General features: G+C 45.8%; 2 protein-coding genes across 4 annotated transcripts in view; one reads left to right on the forward strand and one right to left on the reverse strand.

Annotated features, from left to right (window-relative positions):
- Positions 1-20,413, reverse strand: part of LOC118081199 (zinc finger protein 271) — an 85,124-nt gene that overhangs the window by 15,513 nt on the left and 49,198 nt on the right. The gene's annotated exons all lie outside the window — the stretch shown is intronic.
- The window catches only part of LOC118081116 (zinc finger protein with KRAB and SCAN domains 5), a 50,263-nt gene continuing 32,460 nt past the window's right edge, over positions 2,611-20,413 (forward strand). The window contains exons 1-4 of one of the 3 annotated variants that reach the window (XM_035107309.2): positions 2,611-2,811; positions 3,362-3,552; positions 8,967-9,094; positions 9,357-9,412. The gene's annotated coding sequence lies outside the window, so the exon portion shown is untranslated. The remainder of the gene's footprint in view (positions 2,812-3,361; positions 3,553-8,966; positions 9,095-9,356; positions 9,413-20,413) is intronic. The other 2 variants (XM_035107310.2, XM_035107308.2) reach the window with 2 other exon arrangements.

Here is a 20,413-nt window from a genome sequence, read left to right on the forward strand (position 1 = left end):
TGACATACATTAATCACTTCTACAGCCAGGGCACTGGGTTGTTACCATAGCAACTGACTTGCCTGATCTTCCGCCTCTGATTCTCATTCACAGAGTGATTTATGCCCATGAAGGAAATTAACCAATTCCCATGTCCAGTTACTCCAACATAGCTCAGGTGTGAAAACACCTATCTTTTTGCGGTTCAGCTAACAGTTGGACCATACCACCGGGTTCCTCGCATGTCTAACCTGTATTGCTATATAAACTGGGTAAACAAAGATCAACCTCTGACCAGTTCCCCTAATTTCTTGCAGTAAGTTTTCCTGCTTGAGCAAGAAATAAAACGTTTATTGTTAGAGAATTGCCAGGTGTCACTCATCATTGCTGGTGCGTAAAGTGACTCGGCTGTGAATGGACCTCAAGTGGGGCATTTTCTAACCACTACACCACATTTGACTGTGTCAACCACGGCAAACTATGGCAAGTTCTTAAAGAAATGGGAGTGCCTGATCACCTCATCTGTCTCCTGGGAAATCTCTATGTGGGACAAGAAGCTACAGTTAGAACTAGATATGGAACAGTTGATTGGTTCAAAATTGGGAAAGGAGTACGACAAGGCTGTATATTATCTCCCTGCTTATTTAACTTATATGCAGAATTCATCATGTGAAAGGCTGGACTGGATGAATCCCAAACTGGAAATAAGATTGCCGGAAGAAATATCAGCAACCTCAAATATGCTGATAGCACAACCTTGATGGCAGAAAGTGAGGAGGAATTAAAGAACCTTTTAATGAGGGTGAAAGAGGAGAGCGCAAAATATGGTCGGAAGCTCAACATCAAAAAAACGAAGATCATGGCCACTGTTCCCATCACCTCCTGGCAAATAGAAGGGGAAGAAATGGAGGCAGTGAGAGGTTTTACTTTATTGGGTTCCATGATCACTGCAGATGGTGACAGCAGTCACAAAATTAAAAGAATCATAGAATCATAGAGTTGGAAGAGACCACAAGGGCCATCAAGTCCAACCCCCTGCCAAGCAGGAAACACCATCAAAGCATTCTTGACATATGGCTGTCAAGCCTCTGCTTAAAGACCTCCAAGGAAGGAGACTCCACCACACTCCTTGGTAGCAAATTCCACTGCCGAACAGCTCTTACTGTCAGGAAGTTCTTCCTAATGTTTAGGTGGAATCTTCTTTCTTGAAGTTTGAATCCATTGCTCCGTGTCCGCTTATCTGGAGCAGCAGAAAACAATCTTTCTCCCTCCTCCATAAGACATCCTTTCATATATTTGAACATGGCTATCATATCACCCCTTAACCTTCTCTTCTCCAGGCTAAACATATCCAGCTCCCTACCAAGACTCCTAGATCCTTTTCACATGTACTGCTCTCAAGCCAGGTGTCACCCATCCTGTATTTGTGTCTTTCATTTTTTTCTGCCCAAATGTAGTACCTTACATTTCTCCTTGTTAAAATTCATCTTGTTTGCTTTGGCCCAGTTGTCTAATCTGTTAAGGTCATTTTGAAGTGTGATCCTGTCCTCTGGGGTATTAGCCACCGCTCCCAATTTGGTGTCGTCTCAGGATGCCCTCAAACCCATCATCCAAGTCATTGGTATTCAGAAGCAGAGCACAGCCTCCATGGCTGGTAGCCATTGACAGCCTTTTACCTCAGTGAATTTGTCTAACCCTCTTTTAAAGCCATCCAAGTTGGGGGCCATCCCTCAAGGCACTGTGGTGAAGAAGTACTTTAACAATGCAACATTAACGTTAAAATCACCAATAAAAATAAAAAAGATGCAGATAATAACTCAAGAGTTAACAACCTCCTGGAAGTAAACACCGGCAAAGGTAAAAATGAAAAGATGCAGATAATAACCCAGAGTTCAGATCATAACAACCTCCAGCAACACCAGCAAAATCACTGGATAATGAATATGTTTGAAAGGATGCTGAAATGTCATCCGTGTTGAAGTCTGCGTGAGCTCAGAGGGAATTCTATAAGAAGACCACCACCACCAAAAAGTGGGAAGAGAGGAATTGCTGGCAAGTCTTACAAACAGTGCAAAAACCTTGCCTTCTTTTGTAACATTCCTATTATTTTCTATGCGTCTCCCGATACTATCACCATACTCATAACACTTCTCATCATTTTCTATCAAGAATTTTCCCAGCCTAAAAGTGTGTATTTGGGATATTGGGGGGGGGGTTCAGTTTATTGCTGAGTCAGTCCACTCTAGCCCAGTAAGAAATATCACCCCACACAGTTACTTCCACCAATGGCTTTCTATCCTCCTGGCAGCACTTGTGTTCTGCTTTGAAATTAATTTGGAATATGCTGTTTTATTGGTTTGTTGGTTTGTTTGTTTTTAAAAAATTCAACACCCCGTGAGATCTTATGTGTACTTGCTCATAAATAAAATATTAAAAGAGCATGGCTTCCACATGGTTTCGATTTCTGCACCTGTTCAGCAGATGTCACCAAATCGAGGTCCCTTCCAGCTCTCCAATTCTATGATTCTGTCATCTTCTCCTTCTTGGGCTCCGGAAATTTGGCCCCCTCGCCGTTCCGTAGTTGGCACCGGCCGGCACTACAATTCCCAGCATGCTCCGGGCGAAGCAAGACCGGCGATCCTGGGAACGTCGCCATATCTTTTACATATATATATATTTCGAGATGCAAGATGGGAAGGTCTTTTTTTATTCCTCTTAGCTAGAAGAAAAGTCGATTTCTTTTTCTTCCTAGAGGCGCGAGTTTGCAAGATGCTGTTGGGCTAGAAACCTGGTGAAATTGCGAGCCTGGGAAACTCCTCCGGAGGCGACCAAGTAAGCCTTTTGGGGGTCTATTTTTTAGGCGGGCTGTGGGGCAGCGGCTGGGGAGACTTAATAATGCAAGACTCGAGCGGCTTCAGCCTGGTTTCATGGAGCATTTACCCCTCTTTATTTTGAGCAGCCTTTATTTTTTAAAAAAATCCTTTATTTTAAAAAACAAAAATAGATTTAACAGGGCGCTACCCCTCCCGCTAAAATGCAAGATCTCCACTAGTTTTGAGATGCGATGAAGGAGGGAGGGAGGTTGGGCGCGGATCCAGCAAAACGGGCTTTTGCATCCCATCGATTTTAACGCGAAAACGATTTGAAGGCGCATCTTTGCCGCTGAAACCGACAAGCCTTTTTCTTTTTACGTGGCTGAATCGGTCCCCTTGTTTCTTTGTGTTCTCGGAGAAGGCGCGAGGAGCGGGGGAGGGCGGGTAAAAATAGGATTTTATTTTGCTTTGTTTTTTTCCTTTGCGGAAACCCCCCTAAGAATTTTTCTTTGCGGAAGGAAGGGCGGTCGCTTGCCATACTGATTTGTTTCTCCCGATGTCCGTTTTAGAAACAGCTACGCTAAAGGAGTAGAAAACGTTTCCAGAAACTTTGGGAGCACATAAGATGGCGCGCGCTGGGTGCGGAAACTGCCACCCACGTGACACTGCCGTGCGAAGGATGACCTAATTTGCTGGAACCTTCCAACGCTGCAATTTATATTTGCTGTAAGCCGCCCTGGGACTATCTGGCGGAGGGCAGGTAATAAACATTATTATCATTATTACTACTACAACTCGTATTAGTAATGATCATCATATTAAACACTTGAATAGGAACTTGAAGGCTGTTATCTTTTGCAAGCTTGCATCTGAGGGGCTCAGTTAAGTGAGGGATCAAACTTGCAACCTTGGCGTCATCAACACTATGCTGAGGTTCCTTCTAAATATCAGGAGCTTGAGAACCAAGGTGCTGGGCTAGGTGAGCCAGGGCTCTTAAGACTTACTTCTGAGTAAACAAGTAAAAGATGGCAATGCATATCCATAGCTAAGTTTGCAATCTTATGCATACCCACAGGGAAAACATATTTATTTATATCCCGCTTTTACCCCCAACTGGGACTCGAGGAGACTTAACACAAATTAAAACGGCACAGAAAGGTAAACACTCATAAAGGATCATCAGTATACAGTAATTGCACAGATAAAAGAAAAAAGTAAAAACTCGTAACAGATCCTCTGTATAAATTTTTTTTTGCACAGATAACAGGAAAAAAAGCTAAAACCTTGTAAAAGATCATAGGTAAAAAGTAACTACATCATGATCTTTTACGAGTTTTTAGCTTTTTGTCTTTTATCCATGCCATTTTAATTTGGGGTAAGTCTCCTCTTACGGAATCAAAAGAGTACAGTGGCACCTCGGTTTACCATAAGTACTCAATTGGTTCCGGGGAGCCATTCGCTCCCCAAAAAGTAATTAATACGAGTGCCTCTTCTACGGGTGTACGAAGCGCCAATAGAGTGCTTCTGCGCATGCGCGAATGGCGCAGATCGCTTCTGCGCATGCACGCGCCGCAGAACCTGGATTTTCTCAAACCGCAGCGTTCTCATGTTGCGTCTACTTCCGGTTGCGTCTTTTCGGGTTATGGATATGCCGAACCCGGAAGTCCCGGAACGGGTTACTTCTGGGTTCGGTGCATCCATAACCTGCACAGAAGCACTGAATCGCGCTTTGCGCATGCGCAGAAACGATGAATTGCATCACGTGCACAGACGCAGCGCTTCGGGGTGCAGACTTTTCAGGTTGTGAACAGGCCTCCGGAACGGATCCTGTTCGCAACCAGAGGTACCACTGTAAAAACGAATCTAGCAAAATAAAGATAGTAAAAACAGCACAGCACTACAGGAGTACCTCATGTTGCGTACGGGATCTGTTTCGGAGCCCCAAACGCAACATGAGCAGTACGCAACATGAAGCGCTGCGCATGTGCGTGGCACAATTCAACACGTCTGCGCGAACCGCTGAACCCGGAAATAACCCGTTCCGGTACTTCCGGGTTCAGCGCGCAAGTATCCCGTGTGGTACGCAACCCACAGCATTCATAACATGAGGTATGACTGTATTGAAAGCCCTTTCCTTTAAAAAACAGTTTGTTCCCAACGGCTTGTTGGAATAAAACAGTCCTCGCCTGTGAGCAGGACAAAAAGGAGGGAGCCAGTCTAGCTTATCGAAGAAGTGTGCTCCAAAGTCTGAAAGCATCCACCAAGAAGACTCACTCCTGTGTCCCCACGAAGTGTGCAGTTAAGCAGAGCTCACCCGTCCATGAGACGAGGTGAAGTGCCCACCCCAGGCAGTGCATGTGCTGCTGAGAGGCAGGGCCGGTGCTAGGGTTTTTGCTCCCTAGGCGAGATCACCTTCTGGCACCCCCCCAAATAATAATAAATAAAATAATAAGATAAATAAAAATAAAAATAGAAAAAATAAAAAGTAGGAAAAAAAATAAAAAACAGCTTGGAGGCGCGGGGAGTTGGTCCCTGGCTCCCGCGCGCCTCTGGAGCTTCAGCTGTAGCCTGTAGAGCGGCTTCAGGCCACTCTCAGGAGGCACACGCGCGCCTTGGGATAACGGCCTGATGCCACTCTACAGCTGACAGGCGCAGCGAGGTGGCCTCAGGCTCGCGCTCCTGCGCGCCTCCGGAGCTTCGAGCGGGAAGCGCGAGCCTGGGGCCAGCTCCTCCATTGCGCCTGTCAGCTGTAGAGCGGCTTCAGGCCGCTCTCCTGAGGCACGTGCATGCCTCTGGAGAGCGGCCTGAAGCTGCTCAGCAATGGGGGGGCGGGCGGCAGGCAGGCTGGCCGGCACCCCCTCCATCCTGGCGCCCTCTCGGCCCTGCCGAGAGGGAGGTGTTCCAGTGTGCAGCGTTGCTCCCCCGGTGGAGAAGCTGAGTGGTGACACTTTGATGAGTGCTCTGGCTCCTGCCAAGTTAAGTGAGAGCTGGGGTCCAGCGGTGGGGCATGCGAAGGAGATGGCATTCCCATTTCACCACAAGTGGCAAAATGGATCTTGCCGCCCCTGTCTGTAAGGGTGGTGGAACTGAGAGAAGGGCACCCTGAGTTTCCACAGGTTTATAAGGGAGAATACGGTCTTTCAGATAGTCTGGGTCTAGCACAACGGATACCCTCCCCCTAGGGGTACAGAAGGAACCTGCTGTGCCCAGTACGGTCAGGTTTGAGAATGCTACCTCTGCAGCATATTCGCATGGCACTGCCCAGCTGAGGATAGGGGTGGAAGCACTACTGCAACTCTTCTCCCTCTTTCCTCCTCTCGGGTCAGATTTGATCCAGGACTGGAGCTGCAGCGGCTGGGTGCGAGTTGCGCGCCGGAGCCAAGCCCAATGAGGGAACCTGGGGCACATGCCTGGATTTGCCCCCTCTAAAAATGTGCCCAGGGCTGTGCAGCCCTCCCCACATGCTATGCCCTTGCCTGGGCCTGTGTGCTTTTTGTTTTTTAGGAAATACAGTGGACGCTCTGGTTGCGAACATGATCCGTGCGGGAGGCACGTCCGCAACCCGCAGTGGCGCATCTGTGCATGCGTGGTTGTGATTCAGCGCTTCTGCGCACGTGCAAAGCGGGATTTGGTGCTTCTGCGCATGCGCGAGCACCGGAACCCGGAAGTAACCCGTTTCGGGACTTTCGGGTTCAGCGCGATGCGCAACCCGAAAACGCACAACCTGAAGCAGCTGTAACCCAAGGTATGACTGTATAGCTAAGCTTGTGCTATAAAGGGCAAGTTTAGTCCTTTTGAATTAAGTGGTAGTCCAGGGGTTCCCAACAAAATTTTCTCGAGGACCCCTCATCGAGCCGCTATTGTGACAAGGACCCCCATTAATTCCTAATCCTAAAATTAAAAAGTGAGAGCCAAATTAAGAGTCTTTTTATATTTTATATTTATACGTTTTTTACAGTTACAACAGAGTACTCCATCAGTATACAGTTAGTTTTAATTTTCAGTTCTTAATGAGATGAGTTAAATCTGTCCTTTGAGTCCATTATTTCTGAAATATTAGGTTCCAAACTTGAAACTTTCACTCTGAAATCCGACTGCATGTCGAGCCGATTCCTATATTTGTTTTTCATGAAACACATGGAAGAAAATGCTTGCTCACACCGATATGTGGTTGCAAATGGAAGGATCTTTTTCATTGCCTTACCTCCAAGTTTCTTGTAGTCCTTGCGTAGTCCAACGCTTTGTTTACAAACACTACTGTTTTGCAAAGAGGCAGCGCGTGCCAGGGAGGAGGGAGGGGAATGGAGAAGACAGGGTACCTGCGCAGTAGTGCACAAATGAAGCCGACGTGCGCAAAGCATCTTGGGGAGGTGAGTGTTAGTAGAATGCGCGCGCTGCCTCTTTGCAAAACAGTAGTGTTTGTAAAGCGCCACCTAACGGCATACAGCAGAACTACTGCCTCTATCTAATTCTAGTTTTGCGCTAGACTCTGCTCATGCAGGAAGCGGCCAAAACAAAAAATCTGTTATCGTACGAAATATATTTAATATATTTTTTATTCTAATAGCATCTTGCGGACCCCTTTGGCATAGCTCGCGGACCCCTGGGGGTCCCCAGACCACCTGTTGGGAACCACTGTGGTAGTCATTTAGGCAATGTGGTTATCATTGAACTGCCTGCAAAATTGAAGGTTTTTCTAAATCAAAGGCAATTCAGTGGCAGAGCAGACACTTTGCATGTAGAAACTCCCAAATTCAATCCCCATCAAACTCTATGTAATCTTTTTGTTCCCCTCCTGATGTTTCATTGGAGCAGTGTTAAATTTACTTACAATGTTTATTTTAAAACATTTGTAGCTAGCAGTTCGAACCCCTGAGGATTTGGTAGCTTCGGTGAAGGCTTGTTGAGTTCTGTATGCAGATAGCTTAAGGCTTCAGAAAGTGTGCCTGGATTAGTGAGCAGCCATTTTGTGACTGACTTAGTGAGCAGCCATTTTGTGACTGGCTGACTCAAAGCAAGTTGTTTTCTGGCTAGCTCCTGACTTTGGGCTCTTGGCAAGGAATACTGGAGATAACTCTGATTAAAGAAAAGCAAACTAGGTGGGGAGAAGCATTGCTGCCTTTTGTGGACTTTTGTAAATCCCTCTTATCTCAAGTATTCAGCTGTACGCCAGGCTGATTAATAGCTAGAGCACATTGGAGTTTAATTTGTTTTCCTATCCTCTTACAAATCGGGTTTAAGTTGTTATTTTGTTTTTCCAGTGTTTGGCACAATCTTGGCTCTTGTTTCAGGGATGGCTTATCCTTTCTTCAAAGATTTTGGGATCTGGAAGATTCATAAATATCTTGAAAAGCTGTTTGGTTTTATAGAGCAAGCATTTCCTGGCTGGCCTTTGTAACTGATCTTCATTCAAGTACTGTACTGATGTCGTTCAAACCACTCAGCTGTAACAGGGATGGGCCGCCTCTAGACTTCTGGAATACAGGCAACTCCCCATTTATGTGGGGGTTACGTTCTAAACCCCCCCTGGCTTACACAAAAATGGGGAGTTGCCTGTATTAGCACATCTGATAGAAGGGGAATCTTTCCCATGTGAGACCGTCCCAGAGCCTGAAGAGGATGTCCTCTTTGGGCTCTGGGAAGGGTCTCCTTGCTGCATTGTTTGGTGGCTTTCTCAGAGCATTGGGATCAGGTTAACTATCATTGTCATGTCTGGGTTGTGATTCCTAGCCTTCTTGATTACTGGTGTTGGTTTTGTGTACAGTCATACCTCGGTTTAAGTACGCCTCGGTTTGAGTACCTGCAGTTTAAGTACTCCGTGGACACGTCTGGAAACAGATTAATCCACGTTCTATTACTTTCAGTGTGAAAGTTCGCTTCAGGTTAAGTACGCTTCAGGTTAAGTACAGACTTCCGGAACCAATTGTGTACTTAAACTGAGGCACCATTGTACAGTGGTATCTCCGGTTACAAACGGGATCTCCGTATCCCAAAGATTACGTAACCGACGTGCCGGTTCCGCGCATGTGCGAGTGGCAAACACACTTCTGGGTTTGCTGCGTTTGCAAGCCAAAGTTTACGTTACCCAAAGATAACGTAACCCGAGGGTCCACTGTAGTCTTTTCTCTGTGTGTCTATACACTGCTCTTTCTTCTCTTGGGCGGCTTTTCCCAGGAGTAGACTGGTTGGTTCGTGGACTTCTCCTGGGCCGCAGTAGCTGAATCAAGGATGGTAGGCAAGCGAGGGACAGGCAAACAAACAAACCGAGACCGACAAACAAGACACATAAAAGGAATCAGCAGGTATTTATGACACAGATGGGGTGGGACCAGAGAGGGTGGTGGGAGCGAATTACACACTCACAAAATAACAACAACAATAATTTATACCCCGCCCATTTGGCTGCATTTCCCCAGCCACTCTGGGCGGCTCCCAGCAGAATATTAAAAATAATTTAAAAATGATAAAACATCACACATTAAAAACTTGCCTATCAATCTATCTATCTATCTATAAATAAATGGTGAAGGTGCATGTGTGTTATTCCCCACTTTTCTCCCACAGGCACTTACCCGATCATCCTGAAATTTGGCCACAACCTCAGAGTCACATGTGAGAAGGTAATCATGCACTTACACTGACCAGCTGACACACCTAAGACAGGTGTAAACCTGGATTTGTGGTCAAAAAAATTGCGCCCTCCAGTGGACATTCAACAAACAACGGACAATCCCTCACTCCCCGGAGACCACGCCTCCAACAGAGAACAAACCGTCCCCGAGACTAAGCTGCTCCTCAGGGAACCAAGCCCGCCTCGGAGATCGCACATCCGAGACCAGGCCGCTCCCCAGGGACCCGCGCCCGCTCAGGAGATAATAGAATCATAGAGTTGGAAGAGACCACTAGGGCCATCCAGTCCAACCCCCTGCCGAGCAGGAAACACCATCAAAGCATTCTTGACATATGCCTGTCAAGCCTCTGCTTAAAGACATCCAAAAAAGGAGACTCCACCACACTCCTTGGTAGCAAATTCCACTGCCGAACAGCTCTTACTGTCAGGAAGTTCTTCCTAATGTTTAGGTGGAATCTTCTTTCTTGTAGTTTGAATCCATTGTTCTGTGTCCGCTTCTCTGGAGCAGCAGAAAACAACCTTTCTCCCTCCTCTATATAACATCCTTCTATATATTTGAACATGGCTATCATATCACCCCTTAACCTTCTCTTCTCCAGGGTCCTACCAGCGACCCTCTCCCCCCCCCGACCAAGCCCACTCCACACCCACCCACCCCATGGATTCTGCCCCTGCCGATCCCGATGTCTCCCGGGGACCAGGCCCCCTCCCCGACCACCCCTCCAGTGACCCCCTCCCCCCAAACCCACTCCACACACACCCCACCACACGGATCCCGCCCCTGCCGCCTCCCGTGACTCCCGCCCCCCCGAGCAAGCCCACTCCACACACCCCCACCCCACGGATTGCACCCCCGTCAATCCCGCCGCATCCTGGGACCCGCCCCAGATATCGCACCGATCCACCCCCCCCACCCATGGATCCCGCCGCCGATAACGCCAGCCCCATGGACTAGGCCGCCTCCACAACAGCCCTAGGTCTCTCCAAACTACCTCCCGTGACCCCCTCCCCCCCGAACAAGACCACTCCACACACCCCACGGATCGCACCCCCGCTGATCCCGCCGCCTCCCGGGACCCATCCCCGCACCGCAGATCACACAGATCCACACCCCACTCCACCCCACGGATCTCGCCGCCGCCAATAACGCTACCCCCACGGATCAGGCCACCTCCACAACAGTCCTGGACCTCTCCAAAAGACAAAAAAAATAAAATACCACACTTCAAAACGTTAACTAACTTCTTCCTTTCTTCACAATTTCACACTAAGACAAACAAATATTTAGCAAGCCTGACAGTCCACATTTAGAAAATTGTGACCACTTTGTTCCTTCCTTGGCCCTGCTGGTGCAGCACTACTAAAAATGTTTTACATGTCAACCTGGACTTTTGGTTTGTATCTCCCAAGCAAACCAAAAGAAGGAAACAAAACTTGGTTACTGTTTGAGGATTGTTTGGAACAATACAAACCATAAGTCTGGGTTTCCACATATAATGGTAAGTCAAACCATGACTTAACTTCTAATAGCAGCAGGACCAGTGCAAAAATCTGGTTATAGGTTGGCTTAATAGAAACCCCGACATATGTCCTAAAAATAAACACAAAATAGATCATGTTTTCCTGATACGGCAAAACTTCATATTGCAGGGGAAAGTTGTCATAATTCCAATCTCAAAAAGGGATGACCCGGGGGTGGTGGGAATTATTTTGTTTTAGAGGACCTGGACCTCTATTGGGGCTGGGCAGTGGTGTCAAGGACATGATTTTCACCCAAATCAGCTGTCAGGGGTTTGGCCTCAGCTGGTCTGGGGGCCAGGGAGCCTGTTAGTGGTGGTTGCTACTCCTGCGCTTCATTGAGGAAAGAGATTGCAAGTGGGCAGCATTTCTTGACCTGCGAACCCAGCCCTCTCGAGTTTAGAAAAAAGAAAAGGGAAACGGGGAAAGGAAATTGGGGTGGGGGGAGAGGAAAACCAAAGAAAACAATAGGCTGAGGGGGATAAGACTCAGGCGAACAGCATGTGGCTCATCCCTGCCCATAGCTGCCAAGTTCCGGCCTTAGAAATAAGGGACTGGACCGGAAGTAGCGCTGCCACCATTTTGGAACTGGGCGGAGCATGCTCAGAAGCTACTTTTGATGCTGCTCTGCCCTGTTCCAAAATGGCCGCCGCACCAGAAGTCGCGCTGCAGCCATTTTGGAACTGGGCAAAGCAGCATCAAAAGTCGCTTCTGAGCATGCTCCGCCCAGTTCTAAAATGGACGCCCCGCCAGAATAAATCGGGGGGAAACAAAAAAATCTGTTTTTTCGGCTGGGGATAGCTGGAAAAACGGGGTTTCCCAGGGAATACGGGAGACTTGGCAGCTATGTCCCTGCCTATGGATCCAGCCTTCCTGGCGGGGCAGCCGCCACCAACCTCTCGGCCCTCTTGGTCATCCCCTTGCAAGCGGGGGGAGGGAAAGAAGGGAAGAAAAGGATGTAAAAAACTGGTCTGTTGGCATGCGGTCCTCCGCTGCTCTGGCTCCTCCGGCGGGGTGACCGCCACAGACCATTCCACCCCCCCCCCTTGCACAAGGCATGTTTCGGGGTTGAAGGGAATATGGGTGTGGGACAAAGGTCGTTCCTGTCATGGTAAGGTCTACTTATGACTACAAACCTGACAGAGACAATGCCCAGCTGGCATGTTCTTCCCCTCCTGAGTGATCGTTAGGGAGCTTCATAAGCATTCTCCAGCCCGAACATCACAGCCAGAAGATACCAGCATACTTTAGGCATCCGCAGAGGTTGCGCGTAACAGACCTCAGTAGCACAGCATCTTGGCTAAACTAGTTTATTTACATATAAACACACACGGAGCTCTTCATCATGGCTCCCTCTCTAGTATCACACAGCAAAGAGAGAGAACAAAGGAACAACAGTTCTCACTGTCCAACCTTATGGGAGTCAGAACCCGAGCTGTTGTGTGACTTCACTCCCCTAGCGTTCATGGGTGCTCGTAAGTCCCATTTGTACCAAGGGGTGGAATGGTTTTCACCCCTCCCCCCGGCGTTTGATTTGTCCTTTTTGGCACAGTTTTACACCTCTGGCACCTTCTCTTCAGTCCACCATCTTTCCCAAGAGGTGTACCAAGGGGTGGAATGGTTTTCCTACCCCCCCACCGCGTTTGATTTGTCCTTTTTGGCGCGGTTTTACACCTGGGGTGTTGGGTGGTGTGGGAAAACCTCTGGCAACTTCTCTCCAGTCCACCATCTTCTACCCTCGGGCAGGAAATAATAAAAGTACAGTCATACCTCGAGTTACAGCTGCTTCAGGTTGCGTCTTTTCAGGTTGTGCTCCGTGCCGGACCTGGAAGTACCGGATTGGGTTACTTTCGGGTTTCGACGCATGTGCAGAAGCACCAAATTGCGACCTGTGCGTGCGCAGACGTGGGTTGCAAACATGCCTCTCGCACGGATCACGTTCACTACCCGAGCATTCACTGTATAATCAGCAGTACCAACAGGCTAAAAAATAGCTTCTATCCGTGGGCTGTTAGGCTGTTGAATGGAAAATAACAGCGCAACTGACTTGCGAGGTGGTGTGTTGTGCGATAAGCACACAGAGTGCAATGAGATTGAGTGTTTGGGGGGGGGAGGCTCGTTTAATTTAATTGTCACAGGTTGTATATTGACCATAAAGGTATTATTATTAGAGGTTCCCTGCTGCCCTAACTCTCAAGACTCCAGAACTGACAACATTAATCACACAGATATACAGTAGCTTGAGTTCTGTGCTGTTACCACTGCAACTGGCTTGTTTGACCTTGCACCAGTGATTACCTCACCCATCAGATGATTTATGCTTATTCTGCTGCTTTTTGGTGTCAGTGCTGCGGCAGCTCCAAAGGTAACAGTGTTGTTTGGAGCTGCGGGGCCACCAACACCGAAGTGCAGAAGCTGCAAGAGCTGCTTAAGAAATTGGAGCAGCAGAATGAGCTGCTCTGCATTTGCAGCGCTGATGGGGCTCTGATCCCCAGCAGTGCCTTTAGGTGCAGCTGTCAGCTGCTTCTTTGATGATCACTCATAGCCGAGTAAAATTGTCTTCCATGAACACGGTTCGTAAGTGACTGTGGAGGCCAGTTCTGGATCCACACGTCTTTCCACAGTGGGGACATAGGTTTCTGGGCGGGAGTTGGTCATGGTGAGGGTTTGCTAAGTGTGCCTTCCTCTTAGCACGTTTCTCTCTTTCGTCCTGAATTTGAGTAACTGACCCCTTTGCTAAAGGCTGTTCTACAACTGAAGCACTCGCAGGCCAGTGTTTCCAAGTTGTTGGTCTTTATACTAAATTTTAAAAGGTTTGCCTTGAAATAGTCTTTAAACATCTTGTTTTTGCCACCAGCATTTCGCTTTCCATTTTAAAGTTGGGAATAGAGTAGTTTCGGAAGACGATAATCAGGCATCCACACATGACCAGTCCAACAAAGTTGATGTGGATGAATCATTGCTTTGACACTGGGGATCTTTGCTTCTTCCAGTACACTGGCATTAGTTCGCCTGTCTTCCAGAGTGCTGTGTAAAAATTTTCGGCAACACCGTTGATGGAATCTCTTGAGTTTGATATAGTGTTTATAACTGGTCCATGTTTCACAAGCATACAGTACAGTTGCAAGACTGTGCAGCCTCAGTGCATTGGATCAGGAACAGAAACTTGACGAAGAGTAACTTAAATTCCAGTTGCTGTATTATGTACAGCAGAGCAAAAAAGCAAAGTAACGTATTTACAGCTCTCTCACCAGTAACAATCTCCAGACTCTAACTCACTCCAACACTTCAATACTAACCTCATCTCAATAACTCTGCAGTAGCATACTGCTTATCATGAAAATCAGCAACCAATCACAACCTGTTGCTAGGTCTTTGAAGTTGCTGAGCAGACCTCTGACTTCAGTCACGTAGACGATCCAATTAGGCAGCCTGCCAGCTCTACAGTTGCTTCTGCAAAGCTGCCTTATCTTTTAACACATTAACATTTCTTTCCCAATCCTTTGGGCACCATTTATCCTGCAAATACATTACAATCTCTTCCTCTGTTTCCTTTCCTACAGTAAATAATTTGTTAAAATATTTTACAAAACATCTGTTTATTTCTTCTGGGCTGTCTATATATAGACCCCTTCCTTTATTTTATCAATTTGCATCTCCTTTTGTCTTTTTTAAAAATTGCCATTATAACAATTTCCCCAGTTTATCCGCAAATTCAAAAGATCTTTGTTTCATCCATTTTATATTTCTTTCTTTTTCCTCCCCGATTGTTGTTGTTAGCTGTGCTTGTAGTGATTTACTTTTCTGAGCTACTGTCACATTTTTTGGTTCCTTTGCTAATATTCTCTCATTATTAACTATTTCTTTTCTAATTTCTTCTCTTATTTTCTTTCTTGCTGCTTGCTGAATATAGAAACCTCTAATATACGCTTTACTGGCATCCCAGATAGTTCTAATTTTCGTATCCTGTATTTTATTTAATTCAAAAAATTCCTTTAATAACTCCTGTGCTTTTTTTACTATAGTTTCATCATTTAACAAAGCTTCATTTAATCTCCATCTTCTATTTATCCCTTCTCTGTCTTTTAATTCAAGGAACAGAATAGCCTTTACAGACTAGCCCAAATGGAGGTACTGACTCACCTGGGTGGGGGTGGGGGGGAAGAGGGAGTTGGGGGATTCACAGGGATGAGCCGGGGGGGGGAGGAACAGAATAGGTTATGGTTCGGGACAGGGTGGGGGGCAGTCACAGGGATTAGCCACTGCAACACATGACAGGGCCAGCTAGTATTTAAATAATTGTTTTGCCTGTAATTTGGTACTCATATAAATCACCACCCCTCTTTTCTTTTTACAGTCCGAGGCTATAAATTCCTCTCCCAACCTTTCGTTTACTATTATTCTCCTATGTTTCTGTTTTACATGGGTTTCTTGTAAACAGATGACATCCCAATTTTGTTTCTTCAAAATACATTCAATCCTATTGCTTTTAATTTTGTCGTTTAACCCATTAACATTCCATGTTATTATTAATTTCAAATTCATCTAAAAGTAAATTTTAGTAGTAAATTTTGAACACCCTTTTCATGTGTATACACTATCTATTACTTTCTCTAAGGTTCACAACCAAGGATTTAGTCCTGTTGCGGGATTTCTCCTTCTCCTCTTGACGATTGATTTTCCAGATCCTTCTTGTGCTTTCCCTAGAATCTTGAAAGCTCCTCTGGTGATTTGATAGATGTTCTCCTTTCTTTGTACCGTAAGTACAGTGGTACCTCGACAACTGAACGATTCGACTTCCGAAAGTTTTGATTTCCGAAGTCGACAACCCCGGAAGTATTTTCGCCGCGCGTGCGTCCTGTGCCTGTGCAAAGTGGCGCGCACGGTCGGCACATGCGCAGAAGCACAAAAATGCACTTCGCGCATGCGCAGAAGCAGCGCTTCGACAACCGAAGACTTTGGCTTACGAAGACGGCCGCGGAACAGATCATCTTCGTAAGTCGAGGTACCACTGTAAATGTCACTCCCTCAGGAAATTCCAACCTGAATCGTATTGAGTTCTTGTTTAATAGATCAGTCAGTGGTTTGTAAATCTGTCTCTTCCTAAGAATCCTCTTCAGTATCTCTCTAAAAAATTTCACATTCTTGTCTTCTATTATTAACCTTTTCTGTTTGCTTTTTAACAAAATCTTGTCTTTTAAGAGCCTTGAGTTGAAAAAAAAACCAGACAGTCGCCTGGTCCCTTAAAGGATTTCACATTTTCTGTTTTTATTCTAAAGACTTTATCTATGTCTATCATCACCTCGTCTTCAAATAGGCCCATCCACTTAGCTATTTCCTGAGTCAACTTTTGTTCAATCCTTTTGTCCTGCAATTCTGAGACGCCTCTCAGGCGCAAAATCATCTCCCTCTGAAACATCTCGATCATAGCCATCTGATCCTGAGTCTCCTCATGTAGCCTCAGATATTGTTAAGCTCCCCAGCTGAGAGTAATTTTTTTCCTGTAATGTCTTTATCGGTGTCCAGTGTTGGTGCCTAAGCGCTTAGAATAGTAGTGTGTTGTTTTTCAGCGAGTTTTATTCAACGGGTTAAAAGTCGCTCGTTAATGTTAGTAAGGACTTCTGACAAGAGCTTCATAAGATAGTTTTTGATAGCAAAGCCTACTCCATGTATTAAATGTTCTTGTTCAGGTAGACCTTTCCAGAAGAATGTGTAGCCTCCTTTTTCTTCCTTCAGTTGTCCCATACCTACTCTTGTGAGTTTCTTGAAGTGCTGCAATATTGATGTTACAATGTTGCAGCTCTCTTGCAATGATGGCAGTTCTGCATTCAGGATGTTCATTATCTGTGTTATCCAACCAAATCCCTATGTTCCATGTTCCTAAGTTCAATTGTCTTTTACGACTGCTGGGTGGCGAGTGATACAGCTGTCAGCATCCCACTGCTGCTCCCCCCCTCCCCGCTGCCAGGGCTCAAGAATCGCTGCTTCGGCCCCAACAAAACTGGATCCGGGCAGCCACGGAGCCATTGAAGTCCGGTGGGGGTGACTGGCTGCGGGGAATCAACTGTCTTGCACAGCACCAAAAGAGGCGTATCTTTTGGTGCCCTGCAGACCAACTGACTTGTTTGGCCTTGCAGCCACGCCAGCCAGGTGGAGAGGTTAGGTGCCAGACAAGGATGCCTGGCACTGCCTCGCAAAAGGCCAGTTGACTGGCACCCAGCTAATTTTGAATGCTGTTCCCAACATGAACCCGTCAACATCAGTGAAGAGTTGAAATTCCTCTACTTACTCTGTAGGTAGTCTCATTCTTAATTATAGAGATCCTTGTAAATAACTCAGTTTTTGAAGAGCATTCCAATCCTGTTTTGACCTACAGCTAACCTCTGGGCCCATAACCTGTTGGGAACCTGTTATCTCACACAGAGAGAGTGAGAGTGTGCGCAGTAGTGTGGATCTTGGTCTTGCTCTTGCATGCAGCAAAAAAACAACCACACAGAAAGCAGGGTCAGTAAGGTCCATATGCTTTTATGGCTGATGAAGTAACAGGTACAGCAAACAACTCTAGACAAAGTTGTGCAATGTAAAAAGAATAAGTTGCAGCTTTCAGTCTAGTTCAGACACAGCTACATAGAGAGTTTTCCCTTGCTCTAACTCCAAGACTCCAAAAGCACAACGACACACATTAATCACACAGATGTAGCTTGAGTTCTGTGACATTACCACAGAAACTGGCTCATATGACCTTGCACCGGTGATTTCCTCGCTCATTGGGAAATTAGCTCCTTTTCATGCCCAGCTACTCCAATATGTTGGGTGTTGGGTGTGCGCGCCACAAAAGCTCAGTGGTTAAACTGCAGCCTTATTTGCTGATAAGGGTCCTTTTAAGTTGCACCCAGGCAAGGACAAAGATAGTAAAAACGACACCGGGTTGAGTTTCAGAGAAAGAGTTTTAATCTCTATATATAGAGAGACTCAAGGTGGTCCTCCACAACATGAGTAAAGCAACACAAATTGCAAAGCTTTCTTATACCCTTCTTTTGGGCTCTTTCCCCCTCCTCTGTAAGAGTGCGCACGCAAGGGGTCACACACACAAGGGGGTGTGCGCATCTTCCTGTGTCCGGTTGTTCTCATAAACACACATTACGCCATGTGCGTAAACACATGCTGACTAATGCTGCCCCGGTGCCTGCCTCAAGCAGCCTTGACTTATCTTGCCTGTTCTGCGCATCAGACTGCGCGTCAGACAAAGCCAGACATCATCTAGCCTTGAGCTGGGCATCCTGTTCCTTTTTGCTTTGCCCTTTGACACACTTTGGTGCAGAGGCACTGAAAGCATTCTAAACAAGACATCCCAGGGCTACAGCCATACAGTCAGAATTCATACAATGCAAGCAATGCAAACTATAGGATCCGATTTGGCTCAATAATACAATTAGCAAATCACTCCTCCACAAAACTCTCCACAGGAAACAGCTGTTTAGCAGAGTTGTTTGTATTAGGCCATGACCAACACACACTATTTATAGATGTTACAAGTGATATTCTCTCTCTGAGCCCAGAGCAGGTTCCATCCTTCAAAGTCCTTGCCATGACAGAGTCCACAAGTCCTGAGATCAGTTGCTTTCAAAGCTGCTTTCCTGCAACTCTTTGCAAAGTCTTCAGTCTTCCACACTACTCCAAACTGTGCTATCCCATACTGAATGCTGTAACTTGAGCTCCTCATCTACATGCCGGTTCTGCCCAGTAATACTGATATCTAAATTGTTATCTAAATTGATATCTAAATTGCCTGCATCTAAATTGTTGGGAATGATTCATCTGATTACTTTTATTTTATTTTATTCACTACATTTCCCCACATTGTTTCTTTTTTCTTTACTTTCCCCCTTTTATGCGCACTCATGCTCTAAACATCTAGGAACCTTAAAGTAAGAGGGATGTGTTCCACGAGGAAACACTTCGGATTTCCCTGACAGATTTTTCTGGAAAGTACAGATAGTGAATGCGTGTCTCATCTTGACAGCAATCCTGTTCCACAGAACAGGCCTCCCTTTCCCAGACTTGGACTGTAAAATTGATTTACCTCACAGAATTCACAAACATCACTTCATTTTTTAATTATTATTAAAAGGGGGATTGTGGGCTTGTTTTTAAGAAAGGAACTATGACTATTTCCAAGTTTTGTTTTGTTGCTGATAACTAGAGAATCATAACTGACAGGGAAATGTACTGTAGAATAAACAGATTTCCAAATGTTTCCCGTTGTGTTCTTACATGTCACTTAAAATTTGTTACCTAGGAGCATTTGGATTTCAAACCTTAAGTTGCAATAACTTCCATCTCAAAATGGAAATGGTGGCATTGGGGCCTGTTTTCCTCCACTAATTTACCTCCATCCTATTAAAAGCTTTACCGAAAACACCATTCCTGTTGGGCCAGCTGTTGCTAATGGCCTAGAATGAAATAGGGCCGTGGAGAACCAGAGCTGAGGAAAGCAAGTCAGTTAGGAAAACGGGCCCCAATGCCACAATTTCTATTTTGACCCAGTTATGATTCTCTAGTTATCAGCAACAAAACAAAACTTGGAAATAGCAGGGACTCCATGTTTGTTTATTTATCGCTTTGGAGTTTAGCCAGTTCTTCAAAAATATTTCACCCCAGCCACAAAAGGTATAGCGGTTTGGTGTGGGGGATAGCAACCTTCCTTGTTAGTGAAGAAGGAAACCTTGTGGCTGGGGTGAAATATTTTTGAAGAACCGGCTAAACTCCAAAGCAATAAACTTAAACAAACATGGAGTCCCTGCAGTGGCAAAACAAGCCTCCCTCAGATTCTCCCCATCTCACAGCACTGAGGCTGTTTTTTTAAATGAGCGACCCATTTCTTTGCCATTTCCCTGGCCATGTAGAATGCTCTTACTTCTGCCGTATGTGAAACGGCAACTATCAGTTGCTTCAGATTACAGTGGAACCTCCGGTTATGAATGGGATCCGTTCTGGAGGCCTGGCCGCATCCCGAAAACTTTGTAACCAGAGGCGCAGTTGAGTGTATGCTTCCTGGTTTGCCATGTTCGCAACCCAAGGATTATGTTACCCGAAGGTAACGTAACCTGAGACATACCTTTTTGCTCAGGCTTTCACTGGCATGTAAGATATTACTGTATTTCTCTCTTCATCCTGCATTTGCTTGCTTGTTTCTAGAATGCTGTTTTTATTATTATTATTATTTGTACTTGGGTTTTAGGATTCTTTTTAATAAAAAAAATACTAAGTGGCTTATAAATGTGTTTTAGATAAATAAAGTGAATTATTGAATTTGCTTCCAAAGCCGCTAAGGGTGCAAACATTCAGCAGGTGCGAAGGTTTCAGCCACTGGACAAAAAAGAAATGTGCAAAAAGCATCAGAGCAGAGCCAGTGAAAAAGAGAAGACAAAATGGCTGCTCTTGTCTTCCTACAATTGCCAGAGAAAGCTAA

The sequence above is a fragment of the Zootoca vivipara genome, chromosome 2 (assembly GCF_963506605.1).
Source record: "Zootoca vivipara chromosome 2, rZooViv1.1, whole genome shotgun sequence".
Classification (NCBI taxonomy): Eukaryota; Metazoa; Chordata; class Lepidosauria; order Squamata; family Lacertidae; genus Zootoca; species Zootoca vivipara.